We start from the raw sequence: 22,645 nt of genomic DNA, 5'->3' as shown, positions 1-22,645 counted from the left end.
TTCTTCACTGTTCAGCCCAGGTACATAGTGTATCTGAGGTTTCTCTCTTTCTCAGTTAAATCTTCACTTGCTCTTAGTGAACATGTTCAGGCCTGTGTCTCAATATTGCTAAAGGTTCAGGTTTCAAGTCTCAATGGCAGAATAATGTTATAGCTATGTAATTTTGGTCTTTCTTTCTTTCTTTCTTGAGAAAGCTATGTTTCCTAGGACATTATTTATGTTGGCTAAAATAAAGTTCTTGAGATCACAAAAAAAAAAAAAAAGGCAAATGGGAATTGCCTTATTGAACCTTAAATCTGGTGGTTTGTTTTTTGCTTTTTTTTAATGTATTTCAAGGGGAAAAAAAAAAGTATTTTATTAAACCAGTCACTTTAGTTGTAAATGAAAGAAAAGTTTTGGTCTCATAAGTTCTTCAAGTTTTCTGCAAATGTGTATGTGGTGAGGTATTACACAACTAGTATTGTGTTTTCCATGGGGCCCCCTGCTTGTTTGGCGTAGAAGATAGCTGGAGAAGAAAGCAGAACTATGGCTGGAAAATGAACTGTAAGTGAAGGAGTGAGTTTTTCAGACGTAGTAATTTTGTAACTGTAGGTAAAAGCTACTAGAATCTGCTTCTCCACCAAACTGTATCATTTCATATAGTTGGTTTAATTCTTGTAGCTGTTACAGAACAGTGTTTACTTGTTGGGTCAGGTAGGGTAGCAATGCTCTTTCTTCAGTTTGAATGTTAAAGTCATTGTTGGAACTTGGAGGGCTTTAGAAGGAGAAATAGTTGAGGATATTGTTTTTCTGTTTCGGGTAAGCCTAATTCTTTGCAAAGAGTGGGCATAGCCCTCTTTCCCCTGCCTAACTGCAGTTGTCATATTTACAGTTTCTAAATCTGTTCCTCCAATCAGTTTTGTTCTGCTAAGCTATATCTCATTTCACTGTTAGGGCCACATTTCTCTGACTCCTGAATTTTCTGCCTAGCTACATGCCCAGTGCTTTGAGATCTGTCCCCATGAGCGTTTCCTTCTTTCTAATTCCAGCTGTTGTCTTAAAAAGCTCTGTTTGCCCCTTGAAAAAGGAGGCCTGGTATTCTGGCAACTTTCTGCCTGTGGCTTACTGCAGCAGTCACAAACCACTTGTGGCACAACAGCACTTGACGGCTTGAATTGCACCGTAAATGCAGGAGCAGCAGCAAGGAACGGCAGCCTGGCACTTGAGGTAGCAGGAATGGCCGATAAGAGCCATGGGGGTGATTCACAGAAGTGAATAATGAAAGAAGAGAACTGGGTAGGGAAATTCATTTGTGGTGGATAATCATCACCTAAAATGAGGACAGAAAAGGATGCTTGACTCCTTGAGTCTGTAGGACGGAATAGTAAGGGATAGTATGAGTTCTGAATATTGTGCCACTGTCCAAAAGAGCTAACTTACCTGAATAAAATGCTTATGCCAGAAAGCTCAAGGCAGTTTGATTCAGGAGCCTAGGCCTTTATGCCTCCTCTTTTTCTTCATCCTCTCTTTTCCACCTTGGAGGTTTAGATCCCATTAACATTTTCTGCTTTCCTCTTCTATTCAGTCAATGCGGAGGCTGGCCATGCAGCCAGCTTCCCTTGGATACATGCCCTTCATGGCGTGATACCCAGCTCTGGTACATGCATTGCTACAGACATGTCTCATGGCAATTGGTAGATAGATTAAACTGTTTCTCTCGCTCTACTTTTTCCCTAGCTACATGTCCAAGACTGGCTGCAGTTACGGTCTTCTGGAGTTTCTAATTTAGTTCTGATCCCCTGAGTCACAGCTTACTTTTCTAGAGGCCAAAGATATTGTATGAAAATGGTATCTCTATTTTTGGAAATAACCTGTTCTTTGACTTAATGTATCAGAAGTATTACAAAAATCAGAGATTGTGGCCTGTGGTATTTCTCCAAGGTTAGACCAGGAGTCCTTTTTTCTCTGCCAGACTTCAGAAACAAGTATTTTCAGAGGTCATAGACCTCATAGACCCATCTAGAATTGCTGAGCAGGAAGACTTGTTATCTGTGAAAGAGACTGAATTTATCATCTAGGACATAGCTTGATAACACAGCAAGAATATGATTTGTATTTGTGAAAGTACTATCAGACAGTTGCCACCTGGTAGACTTTTTTTTCTTTCCCTAAAAGATTTTATAGTTTGTGATCATGGAAAGATCACTTGACACTAATAAAAAAACACTGAATAAATAAAAATACTGCGGGAGACAAAAACAAAAGGCACATGGTAAGATATTCTGAAAATGTTCATATATATTTCAAGTCAAACCAGTCATAGATTTGGACTGTGAAAGGTGTAGTGGCCTTTATAATACAACCAAGAGGTATAAAACAATTGCGGTGCAGTAGCCCAGAAAAGAGGTGCAGGTTTTCTTGACTTAATTAAGGCAAAAGTGGATTAAGAGCAAATCCTGCATTAAAAAGGATTATTAAGATTGCACAGTCAATCTTCATGAGATTTAAGATTGGTTTCATTTGCTTACTTTGTATATATGAGTTCCTTTGTAATAATAGCCTTGTGATAGCTATCAGCTAATATCAGCTAAGAGCGGATAGCCTTGAGTTCCCTTCTGGTAATGGGATAATATATAGTTTTATTCTAAAGGACCCTAGTGTAATTCCATATTTAGAATATATAGGGCTTTCGATAATTTGATTTTGCATTGCTCTATTTGTGAGTGTAGATCTTATTTACAGTCAATATTAATTTTCTCAAATGCTCTTCTATAACACTAAACTTTACTGCTACTGAAGCTCAAAAATGTAGGTGAGGAATTTGCAGGTATTATAGATGGGGAGCAAAGGTATAGAAAAAACAAAGTCAAAAGACCCGCTAATTTTGTTGATTTAGATGAAGATGCTGCAGGGTTAGTCTGTTAAAGTATTTAACATTTTTAATACACTGATTCCTATGTCTGGTTTTGAACAATCAGCAGAAAGGGTTCCCAGTTCCCAGCAGTGTGTGCTGCCCGAAGGGTGAGTGGCTACGGTCTAGCTGTGGCCAAGTCGAGAAATACAGGTAGAGCTGAGATGGACAGTTCTGGGGAGGTCCTCCTCCAGCTTCCCAGAAGCAGATTCTTCCCCACAGAGTTTGAACCCTCATGCAAGGGAAACAGCCACAGCAACAGGCCAGGGTTCTCCATTTTTCAGCTGTTACACTCAAAGTCTTATAACTGGCAAAAGGGAACACACAATACACACATAGATACAAGATTTCATCGTTGGTCCAATTTGATGGTCTAATCAAAATACAACAAAGAGTAATTCTTACTCCAGTTACTATAGTCTTGTGATTCGAAGTCCAATAACGTGCTAAAACAGTTATAAAGAAAACTCTTTATAGTAGCTGCCCCTCTTATCTGGTGCTGTGCTCTCCCTCCCAGTCTCCCAAGGGTGGTGGTAGCAGCCTTCTTCCATGAGAAGGGCTGGAGGGAGTCATCAGCTCCCTGAGCTCTTCTCCGGGAAGATTTTGATGCTGGTGGTAGGGCTCCCTGCTCCCATGGTCTTGGGAGTCTGCTTGGGTTTATTTATATAGCTTTTCTTAACACTGTCTGCATACATTAGCTTTCTCTTCATTGATTCTCAGTCATTCAGGTTTCTGTTCTTTCTGTTACCTCTCCATTGGTTTAACAAGTTTATACTCCTGTGAGGACCATCACGGTTTCCATTTGCAGTGTGGGACCTATGTTATCATCCTGTGTTTACACACTTGCAAATCACTTCTTATTCTATATATAGTTCAGTATACACTTGTTGTCACTATAAGCTAAAATTAACGTAAACCAAACCTGACTAGTAGACAATTGCCATCATAGCCCAAAGAAGTGTAGGCTGGGACAAATATAAGCAAGTCCCGAGGCCTTGTATTCTCAGCCAATACAAAACCTCTGGCCTTTTGTTATTAATGACAAAATTTGTATTTATTGGCAGAGTAGAAATCAGAAACAATGCCATTTCTTCACTCCGGAAATATTTTCTCAAAGTGGCTGCCTACTGTAGCTGTGCAGACAGATAGATGTGGTGGTCAGCTCCTGTTGACCAGAACCCAATGTCTGAAGTCACACACACGGGTAAATGGGAGTAGACAGTTCATGTACACAACTGAAATGATCATTTTCCCTGCTGCGAAGGAGTAAAGAACTGGCCTATAATTAATTATCTTATCATGTAACTGGAGACTACAAGATAATACCTATGCAAAAAATGGGATTAAGGTTGTCAAGGCAGGATTAATTGTGAAAATGTTGGAGTTTATTTGCAGCATTCCTAACTTTTTCAATTTTAGTTTTTTATGTTTGTGTTTTTCTGGTTTTCTAATCAGCACACTAACTCCTTCCTTAATATCAGTCCCTTGAAATTGTATGATATAAAACTCTAGGTTGCCAGTGGATTTAGATTTTTAGCACCACAGCATAGACCCCTGCCACTTAAACTAATAAAATAAATATTAACAGTTAAAAATTATTATTAGAAACATATGCCTTACAAGTACATGACAGTTTTTTTCAACTGTGCTGGCTCTGGCTGTGATGGAGTTAACTTTCTTCACAGCAGCCTGTAAGCTGCTGTGGTTTGCATTTGTGGCTGAAACCTTGCTGGTAACATACCGAAGTTTTGGTTATTTCTGAACAGCGCTTGCACAGCATCAAGGCTTTCCCTCTTCCCCCCAGCCTCACCTCTCTTGGAAAAAGAGTTGGCTCTGGGTTGTCAAGAAGTTGGGGCGGGTCACAGGGAGGACAGCGGACCCAAACTGAACAAAGGGCTAGTCCCTATGTTGTGCTTAGAACAGAAAACACGGTATTAAGGTCTGACTTTGTGCTCAGCAAGAAGGGAGGGAAAGGAGGAGGAAAGGGGGGACATTGGCAGTGGTGGTATTTGTCTTCCCAAGCAACCATCAGGCATGCTGAGGCCCTGTGTGCCACGAAGTGCCTGGACATCTGCCTGCCCATGGGGTGTAGCGAATGAGTTCCTCTTTTTGCCTTGCTTGTGCACACAGCTTTTGCTTTCTCATCAAACCATCACGACCTCACTCCATGAATTTTCCCGAGATGTTCATTGGACTACAACCGTGTAGATACTCTTTGGTTCACTAAGTTATCCTTAAACTTCATGGGATTCCAAGTTTGTTGAAAATGACCTGAGGATTCAAAAGTTCCTGGAAAGGGACTGATGAACAGACAGGTGAACAGATAGACAATGTGCTACTAAGAAGAACACTGGTACTTTCTCATATTAAAACATTTTTGTCGGAAGAAACGTAGATGAAAGTTTTTGTGGTTTTGCAGTTTGACCTAGTCAAAAATATTCCAAAGCTCTTCACTTGGAATAATTTTTCTAAATCCCACCTTACCGGCCAAATTCTTTAAAAAAGTGAAAACAAAAGTCAACCAGTCCTTGAGACTGTACCTCAGCTTTCTGTTGAGTTTTAATCATGGTTTAGGGATTTTTAATTCATAAGAGTGTCATATGCAGCTTTTAAGATAAAATTTTAAAGATGACCAACTTTTCCCAGGATATGAATTGATGATCAGCTGGTGCCAAGAACTTCCTAGAGAAGTATTGGGATATTCATGGGAGAGCAACAGAAAATGTTCCGTGGCAAGCATAAATGAATTAAACTGTCTGAAAAAGAAATCAGATTAATATTCCTAGATTTTTTTCCCTCCATGTTCACTCCTGTCAAATTTATAAACATTGACAGATAGAAGAGAAATCTTTCAGCTTGACTTGTTCCAGTGACAAACGTCGTTCCTCAGGGGTTAATATTGGGACCGGCACTGCTTAACATCTTTGTCGGTGACACGGATAGTGGGATTGAGCGCACCCTCAGCAAGTTTGCCGACGACATCAGCTGCGTGTGCGGTCAACACGCTGGAGGGAAGGGATGCCATCCAGAGGGACCTTGACAATCTGGAGAGGTGGGCCCATGCGAACCTCATGAAGTTCAACAAGGCCAAGTGCAAGGTCCTGCACATGGGTCGGGGCAATCCGAAACATGGATACAGGCTGGGTGATGAGTGGATTGAGAGCAGCCCTGCTGAGAAGGACTTGGGGGCATTAGTGGATGAAAAACTGAATTCGACCCAGCAATGTGCGCTTGCAGCCCAGAAAGCCAGTTGCGTTCTGGGGTCCATCAAAAAAAGTGTGGCTAGCAGGTCAAGGGAGGTGATTCTGCCCCTCTACTCTGCTCTCCTGAGACCCCACCTGCAGAACTGTGTCCAGCTCTGGGGCCCCCAACATAAGAAGGACATGGACCTGTCGGAGCAAGTCCAGAGGAGGGCCACAAAGATGATCAGGTGCTGGAGGACCTCTCCTATGAGGACAGGCTGAGAGAGTTGGGGTTGTTCATTCTGGAGAAGGCTCTGGGGACACCTTATTGTACCTAAAACGGCCTACAAGAAAGCTGGAGAGGGACTTTTTACAAGGGCATGGACTGATAGGACAAGGGGTAACGGCTTTAAACTGAAAGAGGGCAGATTTAGATTAGATGTAAGGAAGAAGTTCTTTACTGTGAGGGTGGTGAGGCACTGGCACAGGTTGCCCAGAGAAGCTGTGGCTGCCCCATCCCTGGCAGTGTTCAAGGCCAGGTTGGATGGGGCTTGGAGCAACCTGGTCTAGTGGAAGGTGTCCCTGCCCATGGCAGGGGGGTTGGAACTAGATGATCTTTAAGGTCCCTTCCAACCAAAACCATTCTATGGTTCTATGATTTTATGACTTTTCATGTTCTTTACTGAACTTACCATATAATAACAAATATATCTTAATTTGAGGGGTTAGAAATTTGTATTTAGATTATCTTTAATTTTAAACAATAAAAATATTGCTGATTTCCACCACCTGTTCATCCAGATCTTTGTGCCCTCATTCTGTTGATTTCTGCCCTCTGGTCATACCGACTCTTCTCTTTAAAAACTTGTTTAGCTCTATAATTTACTGATAGCAGCATAAGTTTTGGAAAGGAAGAGCAAACTTTATGTACAGAGATTTAACTGCATCTACAAACTATAACCTGTTCAGAATTGAAAACTAAACAAAATCATGGAGTTCTAGGACAATTTTAAAATTATTTTAAAATTCTCAATTTTCCTTCAGTACTAAAAATTTATGTCTAAATAAGGACTTAATTTTCAAAAAGCATCGACAAATTCTTACTGCAGGTAATATTTACATTTTATTTAATATTCTTTTTCTTTTTGGTTTAAAAAGCAAGAGTTACTAAAGTCAGAAAAAACCTGATTCCAGGTCTGCTGATATTTTTTTCATTTAAGCATCAAACCATAGTATAAAATCAGAAAAAAAACCAAGCAAAAATGCATGTTTCTACCAAAGGAAAACAATTAAGATACTGAGTTTAGTTTGGTGGGTTTTTTTAAAAAAAAGTCAATGAATTTTGTATTAAATGCTAGCTGGATAACTTCCAATTAATTTGAAATGCATATAAATGTCGCCACTACAGAGAAATGGGTGATTTTGTGCTCCTTTAGAAAAATTACTTTCTGCCCCTTTCCAAGCTATTGATTTATTTTGTTTATTAGCATGTTAGATATATGTATTTAAAAGGTCATTTCTTATAGGAATTTGCAATAGAAAACTTTCATGACTTCAGTTTTCAGAATAAAAAATTTCAGGGCTAAGAAGAAGGAAAGATAGAAATCTCTTTTGATTATCATCTAAACTGTTTTATTGGTACTATTTACAAGTGAGACACTATAACTTAAATGCATACAAGAAACTAAGCTATATTGCTGTATCTCCCTCCAGATAAAAGTTTGACAGAGAAATGTGAAGAGAAACCTATTCCAGTAGACTACATGCTTCTGTCAAAGCTAAAAAGCCTCAGCAATTAAAACTAGTTTAACTGATTTTTTTCCTAAAAGAAAAAAAAAGGCAGTAAAAGAGCTCCAACAACATTTTAGTGCTTATTAATATATATACATATTGAATATAATGCATATAGTGCTTTCATTATTATTTTGAAGGAGCTTTCCTATAGAACATCTTATTTAGTGTTGTATTTTTTATTGGGAGATACAGTATACAAAATAATAAAGACTATCCAAATGAAATGCTGTGGTTTGCTTTTTTAGTCAAGCATTTTGATCTGTTCCTGCGGTCTTAATAGAATTCTCTTCCATTCAGAGCAAGGAGCACAACTTTACACCATCAGCTTCTTCCTAGGAGTATAAATGTCATCTTCGGAAAAGTGCCACTTAAGATCCCTTCATTATACACACTTTGTTTCGTTTATAAAACATTTTTTGCATGTTATGACATCAGAGTTGTAGAAAATCTAGCACTAGATATCACCATAAACTATTTTAGTAATACATTTTCAAATTCTTTTTCTAAGTGACTGAACTTTTAACAGAAGTTCAGTAATGAAATCACCCTTGAAGTATGAGGCGGTTTTTATTCCATTAGATGTTTTCCTTCCTTGAAATGCACTGCAAAACTTCACACTTAAATTTTTCATTCTTTATACTTTATTCTGCCATTCATGTGTGACAGATGTCAACTCATAAGACTCTATATTTAAAGCTGTCCACCTAAATAAACTCAATAAAATCTATGTATGTGTTGTATGCATAAACAGACTAACATTTACTTTGTATTCACCATGGTATTAACTGATCATCAAGTACTACATGTATTGAATAAATAGGAATATTAACAGATACAATGGGACACAAACTTCTGTAAGTTTCTGTTCATGAACTGAATTACATTGATTTAAATTTCGCAGCAAGTGTTCATTTACAATTGTGCTGGTTTTGGCTGGCATAGAGTTAATTTTCTTCATAATAGCTGTTCTGGGGCTGTGGTTTGGATTTGTGCTGAAAACAGTGTTGATAACCCAGGGATGTTTTAGCTGTTGCTGAGCAGGGCTCACCCAGAGCCAAGGGCTTTTCTGCTTCTCCCCCCACCCCAGCAGCGAGCAGGCTGGGGGGCACAAGGAGCTGGAGGGGACACAGCCGGGACAGCTGACCCCCACTGACCCCAGGGACATCCCACACCATAGGACGTCATGATCAGTAATATAACGCTGGGGGAAGAAGAAGGAAGGGGGGACGTTTGGAGCGATGGTGTTTGTCTTCCCAAGTCCCCGTTAGGGATGATGGAGCCCTGCTGTCCTGGAGATGGCTGAACACCTGCCTGCCCGTGGGGAGTGAATTCCTGGGTTTGCTTTGCTTTTGCTTTACCTGTTAAACTGTCTTTATCTCAACCCACGAGTTTTCTCAGTTTTACTCTGCTGATTCTCTCCCCTCTCCCACTGCCAGGGGGAGTGAGCGAGTGGCTGTGTGGAGCTTAGTTGCCAGCTGGGGTTAAACCATGACAACAATAAGAGGGAATTCTCTCCTGAAGAAGTTCTTGGTACTGAGCATAACAGAAACCTCATATCTATAGATGAATATTTAAGAATTCTGGATTAATATGTAACAAAAAATATTTTCAAATACTTATTTGATCTGCCATTTGAACTAATCTATTTGTTTCGCACTGAGACGCGAACCACCATCAAAGCTGGTCTTGGGCAGTGTGTCCACACTGTGCAGTCCTGCAGCTGAATCAGGGCTCACAGCTGGGGTGTTTGTCTGCCACATGTTAACGGCTCCCAACGGTGTCCTACAAGTTACAGAATTGCCTGCTGTTTTGCCTAGGAGCTTCTTATTTATACAAAAGGACATTGGTTTTCCTCATTCACCCCTTTTCTCAGGTGCTGTTTGATATCCGATCCATATTATTTCACAACATGTTTGTACGTACTATAACCCCCCCATGCAACGTCTCTTGATGTACTCCATCAAAGTTTGCTTAGGTGGGAGGCACAACCCCTTTACTTGCACAGTCACACTGTAGTCTGTTCAGACTGCTTGGAACTGTGAGTGGAAAATAGACATGCCCACAGAAAAAGGGTACGTTCCAGAAGTCTGAAAGTTCTTGCCTAGAGCACCACCTTGAAAAGCAAAGCTCTGCTTTGGAGGAGGAGATGCAGTGCACCAGGGCAAGGCTCTTCCTACAGACCTTCACCTGTTTAAGTGTGTGCTGGAGAGATGGTGTTGGAAAGCTGTTGCATTCCTGTAGTTTCATCTGTGGTAGTCAGATCGAAGTAAGGTAGGATTAAACTAAATCAGAAATGAAATGGGCTCTACCACAAGCTCCAACCATGTTAAACATGTAGGTAGATTTCTGGCAACACATATGGCATTTTATTGTAATAGTTTTCTTTCTCGTAAATTTTAAAATAAGAATAAATCAGAGTGATTACGTAAAAATACCTCTACTTATAGAATGTGTCATCAAATTTTATCTAGTAATTATATTTACATATTTTTTATAGAAAATATCTGAGTTTTAATTTGAATATTTCAGATGCTGAGGAAGGGGCAGGAGTAGTGGCAATAATTTAAGAAAAATATGAATTAGAAATTAAAAAGGTTCGGAAGTTGCTAGGTACAAGGTGAATCCTGTAAAAAAGAATCTCAATAAGTACTGTGTTGTGGAAGTTGAAGGATATCTCATTTCCTCAACCAGGCTCCCAGATAGGCAGCTGAAGGCAAGCCACAGCAGTTGGAATGGAAGGCAGGCTTAGAGCAAAGCTCTGTTTGCAACAGAAGGACATCTAAAGAAGCTTGTTTCGTTCAAAATGTGGTATAAGTACAGGTGTTCAGGTTCTCTGATGAAAGAGAAAGCCACAGTTCCCTGTCGCTGGTCAAAACACTGAGGTAACTACTATAGTGAAATTCAGAAGCAGTGATTTTTACTGCCTGCCTTGTATTTCTTGTTTGGCGGGCAGCTGCCGAGTCCAGCCCTGGAGTAACCCAAGCCTTATCCTTAGACTTCCATTCTCTGTAAATCTGACACTAAGGTGCAATTCCGTGGCTGCAGATATAGTGCAGGTGTCCCAGTTTGTGCTTTGCCTGCCACATCTCCATATCCCATTTTCCTTCTCAGTGCCCTCATGTATCAGGTGTCCGCTGTCAGCCAGAGGAGATAGCTGGAGCTCCTTTCTTGGGGGCCTGCATGGTATGTGCCATCTGGCAAACAGCTTGAAGTCAGGTTAAAGTCATTTTGCCTAGAAAAGCACTGTGGATGGGTAGAGTCAGGTCTGAGAAATACTTCACACTTCAGTTAGCACTTGGGGACTTTCATAGTGGGGAGCACATATGTTTCAGTTTGGGCTATTTAAACCTATTAAAAACTTAAGCCCACTAGGCACTTGCTAGCCCTGAAGTCTTCAGCAAGATCATTCTAAGTATAAATTCTGTAAGTCTAGGCTTATCTCCACTTTAGTTCAACTCCATCTACCTACCACTTTAATCACCCTCTGGTATCTGTTCAGTAGCTGCCAATTGCTTTGAAATTCTGTTTATATGATAAAGCTTATGTTTAGTTCACAGCAATCAGGAAAGGCCTTTAAAAACTCTTTCTTAGGAGCTCTTCTGCATTCTGATGGAAGCCTGTTTTATCTCATCTACAAATTTTTTTGGTATCTCAGGGACTTTCTGGGGCAAGCTTGTCTGACAGACTGCAAAGACAAAGTCTCATGAGTCTCACCCAAATGGAGAAAAGTGTAACAAATTAAATTGACATTTATTTGCTCTCAATTTAGCTGTCAGAAATAAATAATTTTAATTTGATGATCATGCTAAATAGATGCACAGTTCTTGGAATAGTAAGAGTACTAGATTTACCCTATTGAGTCTGAAGTTCTGAAGTACAAAATTATTACATGACACCGTATATTACTTTTCCAGGGATGCTGTATCCAGCTAACTATTGCTTTCACTTTGTTTTGTCAAAAAAGAACAAATAGTCCATCAAAAAAGAAGCCCCATCACAGAAGTGCTAACACACATAATGCAAATCTTAACGTAACGCCTTTTACATTGAAAAAGTTCTTCCCAAGGAATGGATGTAGGGATGCACACTTACACTTTTTGGTGAATTAGGCCTAATGCAGCTTCCATTGAAATCAGTGATTAAAATTCACATAGAAATTAGGCTTCTGTAGGTAGAGAGAAGAGAGAGTGATGAAGAGAGGGAGAAAGGGACACTCCTGCACAACTCTGGGCCTATTCGTTTTAAATATCCATGTATAGACTCTTCCGGAGTTGATTCTCTCTTTCCACTGACTACAGAGGAAGTCTAGACAACCAGCTTTAAGCCAGATGAGTGGCTTTCAAATAGCTGAACTCTAGGTAAGATGAACTCTACATCTCACTTTTTGTATTTTCTTCTTCCTAAAAGCATACACATTAGAAAGTCAGAATGCTATACTGGTTTATAGCAAAGGTCTCCCAACAATGGCCAGTAGTGCATGCTGAGAAAAGGATATATGATCAGGGGAACAACGCTGCCATTCCCTATACATTTACGGTCTTCAGTCACCTGGCACTGAGTCTGATTCCTGGTTTGGGGTCTGACTCTCCTACCGCATTCTGGTTTCAGATATGAAAGTGTGAGTGATCTAATGCGATCGTTGTCCACCAGATAAAGATCGAACATTCAGCGTGCCGGTTTTCTTTATGGCTATTGAAGATCCAAGGGCATCTCATGTAAATGAAAAACACTGCTTCAGACAGTGTTTACTGCAAAAATAGGGGTCTTTTTAGCTCAAGGAAGCTAAATCAAGATTGTGATCTACATGTAAAATCCAAGCAGAGACAAGCGAGTTTAACCTCAGACCACTATCTGAGATAAACCTCAAGAAGGACATACAAAGCTGACCTTCACTGGCCACATCAAGGCATAGGTATAGATGGCTATCTCACTGTTTGAGATATCTTCTTGTTTGTTTCAGTCAAAACAAAACATTTCTGTCCTTGATTTACCCTTACTTCTGTGGTACAATATGGCTGCTTTTCTAGTTCTGAGGTGACAGCTTTTCTGCGCAAAAAGGAGTTAGGTTGTATTTTTCTGCTGTGATCTGTATAAGAAAACGGTGTCATCTTGGAAGGTCTGCTGGAATGGAGCTGATGTGATAAGTTTATATTAAAAATTACTGTACCTTTCAAGTTAGTAGCATCTCTTCCACAGGCTTCATTTCATGCTAATTTGTTCACATATAAACCAGCACATTTTAAAGCTTGCTGATTCCTGATAGAAAGCGATGCTGTGGTTGCCAGGTGCAAAGGTGCTTTGAAAGTTATATTGCCTCATTTCAGTGATTGAATAACGGGGTCGGAGTTACCTGAGGGAATGTGTTTTGCCTCTTCTTCTAGAGGTTACATTCCCCAATTATAAGAGCTCTGTCCTTCATTTAGAGAGACAATAGTGGAATGAGATACTCTGCAGGATATTTATAACTGTCTATTCTCAGCCTGCTGCATTGTGGCTAGTTAGAAGTGTAACATATGGCACTGGTGAGAAAATAATTATTACTCTTTGATAACTTACTTAAGGGCAGTTATTCTAGATGACTTGCATGACAGACTCTTAAAAACTGTATTCTGTACAGTTATTGACACAATAATGCAGTAAAAGCATATATTTTCTCACAGTTTTCAGTGCACTTAAAACACTTTAATGCGTTTTTAAGCTTCCAGACATTTATCTATCGGTGGTATTTGCAAAAATCTCAAAGGTAATCACTTTGATATATATATTGAGATTAGTTGTTATTTATGACTAATTTACTGTGGACCAAAGTTCAAGAGAAGTGTGACTGTTTCAGACTACCTTCTACCTAGGGCTGATGAATTTGGGATTCCAATACAGTCAGTCAAGAGAAGTGGTCATGGGAACTAAGTTAGAGAGCAGTAGTGAAAATATTGCCCTTTATGGCAGAGCTTTATTAGAAAAAGTCAACCAGTCTTAGCTCAAAACCACCTCCTTTTCCAGTTTTATTTAATAAATTTTTTCTAGAACATTTTAGATTCTGTTTTACTGGAACATTATCCCCACTCTTACAAGATGCTGTATTATTTGGAAAATTTGCATTTGAACACTGTTTGTAGTACATATTTTATCATGCTACTTCTCAACCAGTCTTGAGCCCATAAGGAAAAAGGGAGGAAGTTGACTGCCAATTTTGTAGTTTCACAGGAAGGAAAAGAAAATGGAAAACTTCTTAAGTGCCATGGAAGAGATGATAATAGCTCCTTAGGCTATAGATTTAGGTTGTGATAGCACAGGGGCTGTAGTGTTGCTCTGGGACTTGCTTTTGAACTGGGGGCTGAAATTCATTCTATGCTTTTTCAAGCATAATTACCTGGTCTTTAAGTAACTGCAGTGAATTTTGCCCCTGAGAAGGATCATTATCCTGAATGACTCCATTTGACTTTTGATTCGTGCTCAAACTAAGAAACAGCAAACAAGAAAAAGAAGTTAATTTCCTTGTCATCCTAAATTATATTTCTCATATTTGTGGCTAGCTTTTTAGAAATATAACAAGATAGACCGGTATCCAATGTTTTCTTTTTCACAAGCATATGAAACACAAGAACCTACACATCACAGTTCAGGAGGAAAGAACTACACATCTCCCAGTTAGCCAAAGGCAGAGATAATTCAGAGTTAGAGTAGCACCTATTGGCCTCTTGAATGAGGGGAATCAGATTGTTTTTCATGTATTTATCACCACAATCAATGGGTCTTTAGTGCTGTGCTCAAAATATTGTTCACAGGCAAAGAAGCAGCACACTTTTATATAAAAGTAAACCAATAGTATAACTGAAATCTTAGGAATCTGATCACTATTAGTCCTGATCTATTTCTTACAGAAAAAGAAACAATAATAATGGAGTTAAATTTTTTACATATACACACCTAAATTCTTCCCCTTTTCCTGGTGTTATGCTCACCCTTCCCATGCTCCTACAGGTCCTAAGGTAGGTGGTTTCACTCTGGTGGTGGCCGTGGGAGGTGTTAGAACAATTCATGAGCATCTGGAGTTCTTTGGTGGGAGGAATATGATGTTCATGTTGATGGTTTCTTTGTCATCACCTTAGGTTCCATGTAGGGATGGGGTTTTTGGCTTTGTCTGTGGGGTTTTTTTAACATTTTTGCTAACATGCTTTTATACGTTTTTCTTTTTTTCATTGGTTTGAAGACTTACATTTGGAAATTACATCTGAGTTTGCTGTACAGGTGTTTCTGCCTCTCTAAGCCCAAAGCAGGAACGCTGCCATTCGGTGCCTTTAGTCCCCCTGCGGGATCCCCGCCGAGCAGACGGCAGCCTGCGCTTCAGCCAATTCTGTAGTCATTCTCCGGATAACCTCCTCTGGCCTTGTCTCCTTGGGAACAGCCTATCTGAGGTGGTGGTCCCACAATTCTGTTAACACCTCATTTACAGTGGTGTGAAGATGGGTGGTATGCAAAATGAATAAATAAAGTGCATTTCAGTAAGTCCAGGTCATAAGTCACTGAAGACAGTTAATAGCCCACCCATAGAATAGGAATGCACAAACTATACAAGAGATAAAAATATTAGAAGCCCATTCACTTTTTTTCCCCCTAAACTATTTCACATAATAGCATGAAAGACAATATACTTAATGATTATTAAGTTTTCTTATTTAAGCATTTAAATTTCAGGAAATGTCACAGAGAACATTGCCCCAAAACTCTGCAAATGTGTAAACCAATAGTTTTTATGCCACCTCATGATACATGCTATATTTAGCACAGAGAAGGAAACTTCTATTAAATCATTTTTAGGAAGATTTTTGTAGAAATGAAATAAGGTGATCTTCTTGCCTCTATAGAGTGCAGGCACTGAAACATCTCAGCAACATTTGCCCAATCTTCTTCTGAAAAATGGCAGAACTCTTCTCTTGAAATTCCCTTTCTCATAATATCTATAATAATGGTGGAAATTCTGATAATAATGATGCTTTCAGCCCAAGGTTATATTTTGGCAAAGATATATGGAATGGAATGGAAAATTGGGTTTTAAAATAGAAGTCATCAGGCAGTCTTAACTCAGAAATTGCTACATTCTCTGTCTGTAATAAGTGATGTGATGTTGTGCATTCTAACATCAAATTAAAATCTTTTCCATGTCCTTTTTACAAGGAAGGACCGTGAACATTAAAAAAAAAAAAAATTAAAAAGGCACAGCACACATTTAAAATAAATTGTAGTCTGTAATCTAGTTGTTCCAGAGAAAACTCCATCTGCCATAGAGTATTTTAGAACTTGCTCCACTGGAGCACATTATTCTTCCCCCCCTTAGGCTGTCCAGTTGCACTTTAGAAAACTCAGCAGTTGGTATGATGATTTCTTTTAGACTTTAGGCTATGAAAAATCATTTCTGATTAAAATGACTTGAGAAGAGAATTGCAGTTGATTATATCATAAAGATACGTCAAAAGGGACACATTTTCAACTCTTCTGTGTCTGTGTACTTTCTAGATTGTTAAGCTATCCCCATACTACTACCTCTTAAATAGTTTTACTTTTGTCCTGTTTTACTTCATCTATAAGTATTTTGAGGTATTATGTTGACTAACATTATTCTATGTCTTCATTCTTTGACATGTCTAATTTGCATTCATAAATATCATTCTTTTTAACATGATTGGCAATATATGCTGGCAAGAAGTTCTTTTTTAAATTAACTGAAACGAAAAGAAAGCTGTACCTTAACAATTCTCCATTTTGTATAGCATGAAGCTGTAGGTGCTCCAGAAAATATCATTCAATCAATGAGAAGAGAGGAAGTGGAACCAAAAGATTAATCAGTTAGCAAGGATAGAATTTCCTTGCAAAGTATTAGATTTTCTCTTTTGACCTGCAGCAATCCTGACTAGCATATTACTCATATATGTATTCATACATTGGTTTACTTATGTATTTGTATTGCATTGCTATACACAAATATAAGGGTCCTATTGGGCAAGGTGCTATAAAAAATGCAGTATCTGAAGACAGGTTTAATACAGGTACAGTCTTGCTTATTTTTGTCCCACTATATAAGAAAGCTGTATATCTAAATTTTTCAGAAATTTAAAAGCAAGTTAGATATGTAACAAAGGAAGTATCTAAGGAATGGGCTTGAACAGTCCTAATAATTGCTGTCATATCTTACAACAATATTAAAAGTCATTTGTCTACTCTTCCTCCATCACTAGACTATTTAATCTCACAGCAATACATTGTACCAGCTTTGTTACAGTTTTACAATTGCTTCATGTTGAGCATCAGATTAAAAAAAAATCACATTTTTTATATAATTTCTTACATCTTATTGGGTGCATTCACATATTTATTGTTATTCATATAGGAAACTCCTGCTAATTACCATAACATATGAGAGTCCCTGTGTACCATGAAGACTGTGACTTTAAGGTATTGTAGTCTGCTGCAACTTGTCTAACTTTTCTTCATATAATACTTCAGGTTCTTATTTTTATTTACTATTTTCTTACTTATTTCTAACAAAATATTTGATGTTTGCACATCTCAGCATCTAGTCTTTCCATGAAAACCATACAAAAGTCAAAACACATATAATGTGTGGGAAATTTAGTATGAAACACTTCAAGATTGAAAGAAAGAGAAACAAGACAGAAAACAAAGGGAGTTGTGTTTTTAAAAATACATACCTTTGACTTTAACTTTTGCTATTCATACATATCTTGCCTATGAGTTCAAAACTCTTAGAAATACTGCAGTTAATCATCAGGCAGAGCATTTCAAAGGCACCCGTAAAATCTGTGAAATTCTCACAGTGAAACTCTATTACTAATGGGTACATGTCTTACCTGAGAAATATATCCATTTACACGGTTGATGGCTATATATATACTTTTTGCATAGGCAAAGCTGGTTTTTGTACCCATCTTTGCTCATCAAGAGGCAAAGATGGAGTTATGAGAGTCCCTTTCTTTGGTGAATGGTAGGTGCTCTAATAGTTCAGTTTCTCTCTGAGAGTTGCCAAATGCCGTTGTCAGTATGTGCTCCACAAATTGTACGGATAGGGAGGGGAAAATGTTGCTTGGGGCAGCTCTGTAGATGTTTTGCCATAGACTATCATTGCTGGAATTACAAAAAAAAAAAAATTCTGTTTAAGCTCTTGGCAGTTTCTGCTCTCTGCTGTTTCTCCATCCAGCTGAACGAGGTGTTTCTCCATTTGTGTCACCATACTGTGAGGGTCTGGTTTCCTTCAGACCTACTTCTGCTTGCTCGTGTTGCTTTTTCCCTACAAATAGTGCATGCCAGTGGCAATATGAGCATTTCAACAGCTGTCCCCCCAGATAAACTTGTGGCTGTGTTTATTATTACTGGTGCTGGTAGACCAAGCTCTTTCTGTAGGCAAGCTTAGGCCAGCTGTAAATATGTTTTTAAAAATACAGGCACGCGGTCATGATATTGGAGCAGCAGGGGTTAAGTATCACAATAAATACCTTTCTGCTTTGTCAGTATCGAAACATATTTTTTAAATTGCCTATTTATTTTTATGGTTTACAAAGATGCAGCCTTATCTGCTACTTTGTACACATCATATTCTTGTTGTTGTTGCTTTCCTCTAAAGAAGAAAAGATTGAAGAGCAGCGGTACCTACTTTTAAGGTAATTTAAGATAATCAATCTCTCCCTAGAAGAAAGGATAACAGGTTTTTGCTACCAAAAAATAAGTCGGGTCTCTGGAAAGCTTCTTGCTGTTACTAAGACAGTGTAATGCTTTGGAAGTCTTTTGACTGTTTAGCAATTAAAAAAAAAAAAAAAAGAAAAAAAAGGAGGTCTTTCTCACATACAAATTCAGATTTCTCACGTTCAGTATTCACTGAAACCTTCATCCTTGTACAATCCTTTTATAATAACCTCAATTCCAAGTGAAGAGAGTGAAACAAGTGTTTGTTTCGTTATCACACCTCCTGCCTGTTTGTGACAAAGCCCAAACTAGTGACCAAACCAGATCTTTCTGACATAATGGTTTTAGTCCTAAAAGGAGAATCTTGCAAGGGGTTCTCTCACAGCCATATTCCCTGTATCCACAACCAGGCAATGATTTTGCATAAATTAGCTGCTGCATCTGCCCTTTCCAACAGATGAAAAGAGACATTTTCTCTGTCGTAAATTGACTGCAAGACAAGATTAATATGTTTTGTAATAGTCTTTATGGAGAGAACGCAATATTTTATATAGACAAAACATACTCAAGGGCAAGGGCTGATTATAGCCATTTATTTAAAGACATTCAGACCGTACGGAGTTGCCCACCAGTCAGCGGCACTGTGTGACAAAGTTGGCTCCATGCTCCGTAGCTGCTCTGAACACACTGGTCAGGCTGCTGTGCTGAAATAGCAGATATTCTGAAATTCAGATTTTCTGAAACCCCTTGTTCTTTATCTGTGTAATAAGATTAACAGATCCACTTGAAGGACAGAAAGTTTTGCCAGTCAAGTGGAGATCGGCATCTTTTACACTGGCAAACACTTAAAATGGACAAATCTTTTCTGAAAAATGAACAAGACATATACAACATTAGAACCAGACCAAGTTCTTTAGTATCTGTGAGTTCCTGATTTTTGCTGGGGTTGTTCAGTTAAAAAGCAATGCTGTCCACAAAGACTGGTTGAACTTTACCAACTAGTGAATAGTTAATAACTAAACTTACTTGAACTTGAAAATTTAAGTCAAGAGAAACTACTCCAAAATGTCTCAGTTATCAGGCAAGGTGGATGATGGAAAACTCTGCTCTCCTAAGCTATTTCTGCCATAAGCCTGCAAGGGAAAACTCATAAAACCACAAAGCATACTTTCCCAGTACTGGAAAATGAAATAGACCTTGGAAGACTACAAATAAAATAAAGGTACAATAGGTACAATCAAGAATAAAAATAACAAAACAATCTTGCTACAACACTAGGTGACATCAGCTGCATTTGTTTTATGGATAGCAGAATACACTTCATGCCAGTAGCAAAAGTAACAAGCCTAAAAATCAGCAGAAATATGCTGCTTTTATGAATGTGTCTTAAAGAAATTTGCTCTTATTATGTTAGTATGAGTTTACTGAAATCAACTGGAATGCCAAGAGACTTTAAAAATAGGGAAAATGCAGTGAGTTATGGTCAATAATATCTACGGTGAGTTCAGGGGCTCCTGGTCGGTCACTAGTTTTTCTCCTTAGACTCATGCTAAGTACAGGCAAACACTATGAGCTTTCTCTATTAAGTTCTGCTAGTTCAGGTCAGCAGTGACCTGCAACACCCTTTCCCTGTCCAGAGCTTCTCCTGAGCAATGCTTGCCAATCACACAAAATTACTTAGTGGTTTTGGGATCCAGACATATATAGACAAGGGAATAAATGGAGACTACTACCAAACTAATTTAATGCGTATCATAAATCAGAAGTGAATGTTAGTCTCTCAGGGGGTGAAGAAAAGGCCTAGTGTATTAAAACACTTTGATACCTTTGATCTTCATTGTTCATAACATGAAGTATTTTCTAAACACCTTTAAACTGAAACTGAAAGATACACTACTGAAATTCGCCCTGGTCTTTCTACCCATTCTTTCTGAGCAAACGTGGGACTTCAACGCTGTCCTAGACACAGATACGTCATCATCTGGCTATGTTCAAAAATCCTTATCTGAAATCTGGTTTTATGCCTAATGAGTACAGAGCCATTCTTCTCTTTAAATAGTTCTCTTCTGTGCACAAGAAGACTGGTTTGGGGTTTTTTAATAGTTTCTCGTTTTCCTCCAATTGATATTGTGGGAGAGAACAAAAGACTGTATATACGTTTGCCCCTGAGTAGACCGTGCACCCATGTAAGTGAGAGACCTGCTGAGGTTAATGGAATTGTCAATCTAATATTACCATCCCAAGTTTTATGATTTCAGTTAGTAATTAACTACATATGGCATTTATTATAAAAGATCTAACTTATTAATAACAATTACATTTAATACAGCCATGCAATCACACTTATATACATATTTAGCTTCCGAATTGTATTGATCTTTTATCTTAATTGGCTCACTGCTACAGACTTTTTCTTAATTAATGCCTGGCTATGTTTCAAACAGCTTCAATGTTTATGAACTTTGGCCAATCTAAATAGAAAGTCTTTCTTTCCATAATGATTTATTTGAATTTGGTTCTGTGGATTTTATCAGGAGGCAGTTCTTGTCATATTAGAGATACCACTTGAAGACAAGAAAAAATAAGTAATCCTCTGCAGCATACTCAGTTCACAGTCTCTCTGAAGCGATGGTGCTAAAGAGAGTGTCACGTTCTTCAGAATGGATTAGTAACACAGTAATAATCAAAAGAATTATTTTTTTCCATTATCCCACATAAGGAAACCTCACTGACTAGGTATTTCAGATGTCGATAGCATTTTTGATTGAGGTTTATTCCTTCTTTGTTGCAGATGTGAACAACGACCAGAACTTATGTTTTCTGAAATGATAAAAAGAAGCCAGCAACACTAAAAATAGGGGAAAAAAATGCAATTATGCCATCCACCACTGAGCTTATAAAAACAGCGTGAGAGTCAGTGCCTGCAGGACCACTCTGAGCAGTCACAGTGAATCCGTACAGCCAGTCGTGCCCATTTCTGTGGATTGTTCCTTATCACTGTAGCTCTGGAGTCACAGGTACAACTGCCAGGCTGAATACTCCTCTGAAACGTCCTTTGTCGGGAAGGTGCAAAGCTATAAGGAACCTCCAACAGATGTGATGAAGCATCTCATTTCCTCTGCTCTCAGAGTCATGTGCTTCCTTGGTGATAGCATCAAAGCCATGGCCTCTGTGGGGAAGTGACTAAATGCCACCTACACAAGATTACTCAGATGTGGATATATTTGCCATGACTGCAAGCATTTTAAAGCTGAACATTTATTTCATTTTAAGTTTTTTTCTCTATACACTGTATATGTCCAATGTTGAAGAACAGGATGATTCAGAGGATGACTCAGAATGCCTGAACTGGAGCAGCTAGCCACCTAATTTTAGGTACAATCCAGCTGGCCTCAGACTAGGCTAGTTACACCCCTCCTTAAGATAAATGTTTAAGATAGTTTTAGATGCATCACTTCAGAATCTCCTCCCTATCCCCTGATATAATGGCTGATTTAGATGGATAGCTTTTAAAGTACTCTAAATGCAGCAGATGAGTTGGCATCCTTAGGCACCTGTTAGATGCCTAAATTTAGGATTTTAGCTGTGTCATTTTAGCCTGTCATTTTAGCTGTGTCATTTTAGATACAAAAAGTCCTGTCTGAGCATCACTTAAGAAAAAGAGGAGACTTCCTGTAGGAAAGCTTTGTAGAAGCCAAACTTCTGCCATTCTGGGCAAAACACAACAATAATAGACAGCTAATTCTTCACTTACAATTAAGATACCAGGGATCACCAGCAAGATATTCCTCCACTTAATTCTCCCAAAGTATCTAACATTTGAAAAGTGTTCTGAGCTAGGACTACGTAAATTGGGAATTGAGTCAGAGAATTCTGATAACAATTTTTGTTGTGGATTTTTCATAGCCCTTTCATTGACTTGGAATCAAAAGTGCCAAAGGAAGTGAGGGCAGCATTATGAAAATACAATTTCCTAAACAGCTTTTTTCAGTTTACATTAGAAGAAGTAATGAATAGAATTCTTCATTTTAGGCTGTGTTTTAGTAAGCAATATTGACTAGTAAACCACAAACAGTTTTGGTGT

The 22,645-nt window shown here is 38.5% G+C and overlaps 1 long non-coding RNA gene across 1 annotated transcript; it reads left to right on the top strand.

Moving 5' to 3' along the window:
- The first annotated feature begins 361 nt into the window (after positions 1–361).
- On the top strand, positions 362–21,816 carry LOC138689140 (uncharacterized). Its single transcript, XR_011327993.1, has 3 exons — positions 362–543; positions 17,252–17,316; positions 21,353–21,816. It is a non-coding gene; the product is annotated as an uncharacterized lncRNA (long non-coding RNA).
- The last annotated feature ends 829 nt before the right edge of the window (positions 21,817–22,645 follow it).

Source organism: Haliaeetus albicilla, chromosome 15, assembly GCF_947461875.1.
Source record: "Haliaeetus albicilla chromosome 15, bHalAlb1.1, whole genome shotgun sequence".
Classification (NCBI taxonomy): Eukaryota; Metazoa; Chordata; class Aves; order Accipitriformes; family Accipitridae; genus Haliaeetus; species Haliaeetus albicilla.
This window is presented reverse-complemented; position numbering and strand designations above follow the sequence as displayed.